This window comes from Tauraco erythrolophus, chromosome 4, assembly GCF_009769465.1.
Source record: "Tauraco erythrolophus isolate bTauEry1 chromosome 4, bTauEry1.pri, whole genome shotgun sequence".
NCBI lineage: Eukaryota > Metazoa > Chordata > Aves > Musophagiformes > Musophagidae > Tauraco > Tauraco erythrolophus.
In genome coordinates this window covers 56,590,347-56,599,167 of record NC_141468.1, presented here as the reverse complement: position 1 = coordinate 56,599,167, position 8,821 = coordinate 56,590,347, and positions in this window count along the sequence as shown.

Below are 8,821 nucleotides of genomic sequence, written 5' to 3'. Positions count from 1 at the left end.
GCTGCAGTGTAACACGGGAACAGCAGCACTGGTCAGGAGAGGTCAGGCTCTCCGCTCTGCACCTGCCCACTACGCTCCAGCCATGGGGTTGAACAGCAGCAGCTATAAAACATAGCTCACAGCCAGCCGCAGCTCCCCCTGTCCCGCTCTGTTTCCTCTCCTCTCCATCCTTGTTCACTTGGCCGGTGGGACACACCATGGCACCAGCCCCATCCCCTTCTCCAGGCTGTCTGTCCCCTCCACCACAGATATGGCACTGCCACCTCCTACCTGCTCCAGGCTCTTTTCAGCCCCAGGGAAGATCCTGCAGGATCCATGGCAGGAGGGTGCCATGGCCAGGGGAGTGTCACAGAGAGGGGCCCCAGCTGCTGGGGAGAGGAGCAGGGGGACCGTGCATGACCAAGCCCAAATGACAGAGCAAAGCAGTTGCCAATAGCAACTGCATAACCAAGGAGGATGCAAAGTGAGGTCTTGAAACCCTGGGACACATCTCAGGACTCTGGTGTCTCCACTCTCCATTTGGGAGTGTTTTGGGGCAGACAACCTTGCCATTCCTCCCCTCCTTACTGTTAGTGGGAGCCTTCACTGCCTTTATCAGTGACCTGGGAAAGGGGCTCCCTGGGAATTTGCTAAGTGGGTGGTGAGGCTGGGGGAGAAGCAGAGGAGTAGGGTGCTTGTTTGGAAACAGAGCCCCTTCCCACACACACCATCCATCCATGACATGTCTGTCTGTCACAGAGAAATTTGAAGAGACAGGTTTAATATATTAAACATAAACAAACCAGCGCCAAGCCTTTGGCAGATCGTCATGGCTAGAAATAGAAGCCAACCACTTCAGGGGCTTTGGATTTGCACTCTCGATGGATGCCCAGCACAAGGACAGACATTCAGCTAATCCCAGCCCAAACCAAAGTAAGCACTCCCACCTGGATTTTCAAGAAGAGGGCATGGAGGTATGGAGGTGAGTTAGAGAACATCAGCATCATTCAAGGCAATGGGCAAAGAGGGTCTTGGGGGGGTTGAGGGTTCCAGCAAGGACATGAGAGCATGTTATGAGCAGTAGTGCAGTACTTGTGGCATAACAAAGCTAATGATGCAGCTTTTGGGACTTTCCTCCTCTGCTCAACACGTAGTCTCACAAAACCAGTAGCACCATAATACCTTAGAGACCACTACACTGCTGCCAGGTGTGTGAGCATTTGGAAGGGAGGACAGGACAAGCAGACACACAAACCACCTCATTTCCATAGGAACAGCCACAAAACTGCTCACACCCTATCATGTGAAATGCTGGTAAAGCAGTTTCTCAAGTTCTAAATATCCTGGGTACAGTTATCTTTATTATTAAAGGAAGGAGGGTTTTATTGTCCTAAATCACAGAGCCAGACCTGCCAAGGGCTCCACTGAAACACCAGATCAAACAGAAATCTTTCGGTGAACATGGACCCCAGGGCAAGGCAGCTAATCCATTCCCTTGTGTTGCTAAAATCTTGCTTCATCACCACTCTGATGGAGGGGGGCCTGGTGAGTTCTCTTTGTTCTCCCTTTGTGGGAGATGTTTGTTCTTTTTAAAAGGGAGCGCCTGGGGCACGTGCAATGTGGCAGGCACCTTCCCTTGGGAGCAGCAGGGTTATGCTTGGGACAGAGGTGCCTCCAGAGCATGGGGAGGGTGAAAGCAGAAATAACATCACAGCTAGGGCCAGAGGGCTTGTCACTTGAACTGAGACAGCAATCCAGCGGGAAGGAGGAGGGTGCAGTTAGAGCCAGCTCTATCCTGGAGTCTGAGAGGGGTCACATGGAGTGTTTTGTACCCTTGAAAGTCTCCATGCTGCTGAACACCAGCAAGGCAGAAAGAGGAGACCCTGGTTTTGGATACTGAGGACAACTCTAACGGGTAAGATTCTTAGGTCATCCTGCTCCTGGCTACTTCTCTGTGGGAGGATTGCATCTTTCCAGAGTGCTTTGCATCTCTGTGCAATGGCGGTGAGTTATCAGGTCGCAGAAGAGACACCAAAGACAAGCTGTTTTCATGCTGGGGAACTGCAAGATAGAAGTAGTTGGAAGATCTATTAACTGCTTCAGCATCCAGACTCCTGGGTGACAGAATAGGTATATGAAAAGAAGACTGACGACCATTTAAAGATGGTTAATTGTTTGATACAAGCATCACTATCTCAGTTATAGCATCAGAAATAGCCATAATTTATTTACTTTTCACTTTAACAATCCCTCCCTTTCTGCAATGCCACTACCTTGCCAAAACTAAAATATACCAAGAAGGGGCTCATTCATGTTTTCCTCTAATCTGCCATATTTTTTTAATATGCAAATATATCATCTTAATAAAATGCCTTAAATAAAATGAAAATAATATTTAAATAATTATTATTAAAATAATGTTTAAATATTTAATATGCAAATATAATTTCTTAATATCTTCTTACTAAAATATTCTTTTTACTGCCAGAATCTCAACAGGGCAGAAAGCCTGAAAACGTTGCTGCAAGACGGAGCATGAAATCCAGGATGCCCAGAGATTGGAGAGAGCACTGCAACTGCAGTGGGAAAGCCACATGGCAAGGGAGCACATTCCTCATTGGCCTCCACAAGGATAAGGCTGTCACTCCAGGAGGAAAGCTCTCACTGTCAAGGAGGAAGAGATGGAAAGAGAAAGCAATGATCCAGAACTGCTCAGCTTCAGCTGTGCCAAACTAGCACAATCAAACAAGGCAGCCTTTGATTCACGGCAAAAAACCTGTCATTTCAACATAAAAAATAGTCTTTGGGAATCATAGGGAGATGGAAGGCGAAGAGAAAGTGTGGCCATGCGGCTAAGGCTCAGGAGGTCTGGATGCAGGAGATCTGGGTTTTCTCTCCAGCTCTGCCCACAACAATCTGAGGTAAATTACTGTCTGACTCTTCTGTTTCTCAGCCAAAGAACAGAAATAATTGGCCAAGGAAAATAAAGTCTTGATTACAATGGGAAGTCATGAAATAGCCTAGGGTCAACACCCACATTAAATTCCAGAATGCCAAAGAACACTCAGAGCACAACAGATTTATACTGAAAGTACCACATCTTTATTTTAAAACACAATCTTTTGGGCATGCAGCCCCGTATTATTCAGTAAATAAGAAAACAGATAAAGAGTTTTTCTTGGGGTGATTATTCCATTGATTCCAGTGATTAATAGCAACAAAACATAAAACAGGAAAACTGCAAGATCCTATCCTACTGCCCTGATAGTTGATTAGCAGACCCGAGGACTGGACATGTCTTTGTAGTTGCCCACAGATCAAGGAACCAGAAGTGGACTGCACCAATGCCAACTGTGTCTTCTGGTACCTATGGAAGCAATGACATGCTGTCTCAGTCCTGTCCGAGAAAGTTACAGCTAGCAATACTACCAATGCCTCCGCTGCTAGGTAAAAGGCAAGAAATAATGCAGGTGCTGTAGGCATTATACAAACCACATGACATGGGTGGCATGGAGTCGCACATGGCCCCTAACAAGATGATGAAATATGGACTCTGGTCTAGGAAGAGAGGGAGGTGGGAGACATGAAGGCTGTATAATACTCATAACACAGGGATAGGGAGAAACCTGGAATGCACACACAGCCCAGGAGTTTAGGCTGGAAAGTGGATGGGTCTGGCTTTTCACTCTGTACATGGACAGATGTGGGGGACTCCAGGGGCTGCTGTGGTGCACAGAGGATTCAAAGGCTTGAGCCCTGGTGAGCACATGGGGATGAGGACACAGTGCTGGTTGCTGCCATGATACAGAAGGCAACTCTGTACAGCTGCCAAACATGGAGGCCTGGTGCAGGCAGGGAGCCACTTATTTATGGGCCTTTCCTCTAACCTGCAGAAACGTGCTGCTTTGCAGCTCATGGGACTAGCCTGCCTGCCTGGATCTGCAGGTACATTAGCAGAGAAGGGAGAAACTCAAAGGGAAGAACAAGTACTTTCTTCTTCAATGTGCATCTTGTGGCTTTGCAAGTTTTTCCACTGAGAATATTCCTCTGAAGTTTCCTTAGTGACTGAGCCAAAATGCATCAAAGAGGTACTTGATTCACAGCCCCAGAAAAAACACTGCTATATTGTCCTTTCCATCATTATCAGTTCCCTGTGGTACCCACCCAGCACCTTCCCTCACTGACCCTTGCTGGTCCCTGGCCACATCCCCACCCTGGGCAAGTCCCTTCCTCCTCCCAGACCAGCCTCTGGCTCTTCCCTGCTCTCTTCTTTCACGCTCTTGCAAACCACTTCCCCAGTCGCATCCTTCAGGCAATATTTCCCTCTCCTGTGTCAACTGCCCCCACCTCTTCGCCAGCTCGTGGGCTGCCATTAGTGGTACCGAGGGGAAGCCATCCTGTGCAGAGGTGCAGAGTGACTAAGCCCTGCGGTCTGTCCACCTGCAAGAGAGAGTTCGCTTCTGCTATTGCTGCCCGGATTTATTGATTCATCTTCCTTCTGGATGAACAGATGTGTCAGACAGCCATACCCTTCCCACTTTTATTGTAAGGAAGACAAGGATTCCTACCATATCTTATGCAAAATCTTCACTATCTCCTCCCCCTTTTGGGAACTCAGTTCCCAGCTCAGTGATGGACTTCTGTGGGTGAGACAGGATCTGACTGAGCACTATAAAGTTCATCCTGTGACAGCTATTCTGGTATATGTCAGAGAGACATTAAAAAATTTTATTCAAATTTGGTAGGGCCCTGGTACCTAGTACAGTCCCAAGATGAAAGGCAGGTGGTTCAGTCCTGCCTGGGAAACAAGCCAGGCAGCCTTGCTGCATTGGTGGCTGTCCTTTTCCCCTGCACACATAAGGCACAGGACCCGGGAGCCCTGGGAGATGACACTGGCAGTCAGATGCCTCTCAGCATCTCCCAGCTGAGAGCAGGAGCAATTCTGACCACAGACACTCACGCAGTCTTCTCCAGGGTAGCTGCAAAGGTTGTTCTGGTCCTTCTCCTGCCAGACAGACTCCCTGTGGCTTGGCCAGACCCAGCACTCTGCATACAGTGGGACCAGAGTGACAAAGCTGAGGCACAGAGATATTCATATTGAAAGCCTCAATTCAGCTCACAGGAGATAGGGGCTAGTTCAGAGGTCTAATTCCCTTGCCTCCATTCCATCCTTGCGTTCAGACTTTGCTTTAGGCCCACACTACACAAAAGGGAGGAAACAAATTCTATGCTCAAGGACAGAAGTGAGCAGAGATGGCAACTCCAAGTTGATACACCACACGTATCATGAACTCCCCCTTCCCCAAACAGCCTTGCCCAGGTTGACATTCAGTATAATTTACATGAAGATGGCACTGTTTCAGCTACTGGAAAAGAGGGGAGTAAGAGCAACAGAGAGCTGAGCCTTGCCCTGTGGACCTCAGGACAGAAGAGCAGCAACTCTCAGAACCAACTCATTCTTCAGGTCTCTTTCTCCCCAGTGGCAATCCTAACCCAGGGTCAGTCTCGTGAGAGATGTGTGTACCCAGGAGAGATGCTGATGAAAGCTGAACACTGCATGGGGAAACACCCCACCAACCAGTAGGAAATGCTGAGGAAAGGGCTGTAACATAAACTTCTGCATCTCCAGGGCACTTGCAAGTATCAAAGGGAAGTGGCCAAAACTGCTGAATGGTGCCACTAGGACCTGGCAGCTGGTTTCTGCCCAGGTAGGGTATGTGGGGAGCGTTCCTGGGACCCAGCCCTCACCTCTAAGGAACATTTGTTTATTTTATGACACAAGCAGCAGTTCAGTGGCGAAAAACACAAAAATGTTAGTCCTCTTGCTGAATTTCCAGGTATTTGTAATATTCTGCTTCTGGAAGCATTCAAATCCTTTCTCAGAAAGGATGAATGCAAAGTTGCATCTTCCACAGTGCAACCCAATTCTCTGTTCCCTGGGGTAAAGACAGCAGCTCTCGCATGCCTCTGCAGCCTTGCTTTGCTGTCAGGCAGGCTCAGCTGCTAGCTTAACTATTTTCAATGTCCCTTGAGTTCAGGCACTGCTGCAGAACAGGTGTTCTCACATCATGGTATCTCCACAATGCTGAGGGAAAAGGAACCCCACCATCCTGCCCTCTGTCCATTTGCATCCAGCACTTCCTCCCCTTGAAAACAAGCCCAGCCTCCCCCAGCCAGCTCAAAACATCTGGGCCAAGTACGTCACAAATTCAAGTCAGAGATAACATGACAAGGGACAAAACCCAAAATAAAACGACAAACAGGATTGCCCCTCCACAAGATTCTGCCTCTGTTTTCTGCCTTGGATGCCCCATCGCAGTGGCTAAGCCCACCAGTGCTGCATTGCAGAAGGCTTTAGGGCAGCGCCCCAGCTCCACCACCACCACTGTCAGTGCCCAGAACATCCTGAGTGCAGCACTGCAGGGCGCAGAGTCCCAGCGAGTACTGCAGAGCTGATGGAGGAGGAGGAGGAGGCTTTTCCTGTTGTTGCCTCGGGCCGCCAAGGTTATTGGTTAGGTGCAGAGCTCTGGAAGGTGCAGAGAGAATTAAACTCCCCAGTGTACATAATGAAGCTCCTGAAAAGTGGTCCCTATAATTAGCTGTGTACATAGCAAACGCAGCCACTGGGGACATTGCTTTTGCTCCCAGGCTTGTTTGCAGAACCAAAGCTTCATTCACGTCCTGGATTGTTTCCCCTCAGCACTGAGGAAGAGTCATGTCGCTGTGCCCTATTCCTGCAGCTGTTGTGCACATACAGGGCCAAGACATGAACCTCAGACACCCATGCAGCAAGCCAGTTCCCCTTGCACTGTTTGGTCTGGACCACAGAGGTGCGTGACACTGGAAACATCTATGACACCAAGGCTCCTCACAGATGTCTCCACAGAAGACCTTCCCACTTTACCATACTGCAGAGAGAGCAGTACAATCCTTCCTAGGGAGAAAGAAGCTATAGCCATAAAAAAGAGCAATTTGCCCATTGAGGAAAAGCAAGGAGGGCTCTTTCTAGGAGATACAGCCCTATGTGTTCTAGGGCTGGTATAACACCAGGAGTTCAAAACCATCACACACCACTGATATGGCGGAAGGCAAGTGTGAGTTTGCTCTGTCTGGGCTCTGGGCAAAGGTAAGCCATCTCTGATCCTCAAAGCTGTAATGTATGACAGAGTCTGGGATGAGAACCTGTGGCTCCCCAATGCTTTGGAGGGGCTGAGCTCTGTGCTCACACCTTCACACAGCCCTAAGGTCAGAGACAATTGATTCTCTCTCCACCATGTCCCTTGCACAGGGCACACACAGGCCTGGCCAACATTATGCATTGCACGGGGAGCTGCAGGACCAAAGTTGAGGCTTCATTCACACTCTTCCAGTCCAGCACTGCAACCTTTGCCCACACCCAGGGACTGAGCCACCAATCAAAAGGAGCAAGACATTCTGACACCTTAGACCCTTCCCCTCTCTTTGAGGCTTAGCCTCCTGCTGTCAGCATCTTCCCTGTACTTGTGCAGCCCTTCTTCACTGTGCAAAAGCCACAGGAGCATCCAGCAGGATTCAGGTGCATGTATTACCTCTAAACACACATTCATTCAAGAGGCCGTCTGGTGCAGAAAATTCTCTTCCCTGGCCCTACCGATGGTGAGGGTATGCTTTGCTTTGCTCACCAACAGCACCTCCTGAGTAAGCTCACTAAGTAGGAGAGAGGCTGCAGCACTGCCATGTGGTGTTACCAGGCAAGGGCCTCCATGCCAAGGAATGCCATCGAGAAGCAGTCTTCACTTGCAGCTCCAGGACTAGTATGTAAATCCAATTCACCAAACACAGTGGCAGGTACGTGACTCACCCTGAACAGTCTCATGGTTCAGAGAAAAAAACACTTAAGAGGTCTGCAGAGATGGCTCATTCCAGTTGTTATATGAATGCTATACCCATGACCAAACCTTATGGCCTTGTAGGCTCCAGCTGATGACAGTGACATCTCCACTTCTGGGACCACATGCTAGTGGCAGGAGATCTCTATTAAGTGGTTGCTCAGAAGAGAGGACACTCAAGTAAAATAGTTTAATGGGCTGAGGGCAGACGCCTTCACTTTTAGCAGCCTAAAGGAAGAAATATACAGCATGTAATGCCCCAAACTCGCCTCTCCCTTGACATCTTCAGTGTTATTACCTAGCTGTGTCCACAAACATTACCAGAGATTCTCATGGGCCACCTGCAAACCAGAGATTAAGGAGCACTCAGCTGTGACAAAGGGAGAACTTAACAGACAGAGGTGGTTTGCCTCTCTATCTTTTCCTCCCTCTTTTCCTGTTCTTTTCTGAACTGCCTCATTTAGGAAACAGGTCATGACTATTGTGTTGACCATGGAGCTTATGAGACCCTATATTGCCCACTGCCCGGTCTCCTAGGGGAGAGGTCCCTGTGCAGGGAGACAGTTTCCTGACCTTGCCAACACAAGGCACAACTCTGAATATTGTTTTGGTCCTATCACTCTTCCTTGGAAATGGGCAGCAATTTTGACCCCCATACTAAATGTTACAGCATTGGGCTTGCTTTAGGTAAGCAGAGGAGAAGAGAGAGTAGAGCACTAAAGCAGATAAGTTCAGCTGCATGGGAGACAGGGCCTTAAGGAGATGAAAGACATCAGCCTGATCCACATGGAAGTGGCAAGAGCTAACACAGGGCTGGCTCCTGCCTCTCTATTGTATTAAGAGCCTCCCTGCTGTGGTCCTCATCATGGTGGCTGGCAGCTACTTTGCATCCCTTCCAGCTCCTGACTTCTCCCTCTGTGGTGGGGAGCTGTGTTTGCCTCATGCACAATAACAACTTCTTTCTATTCCCAGTT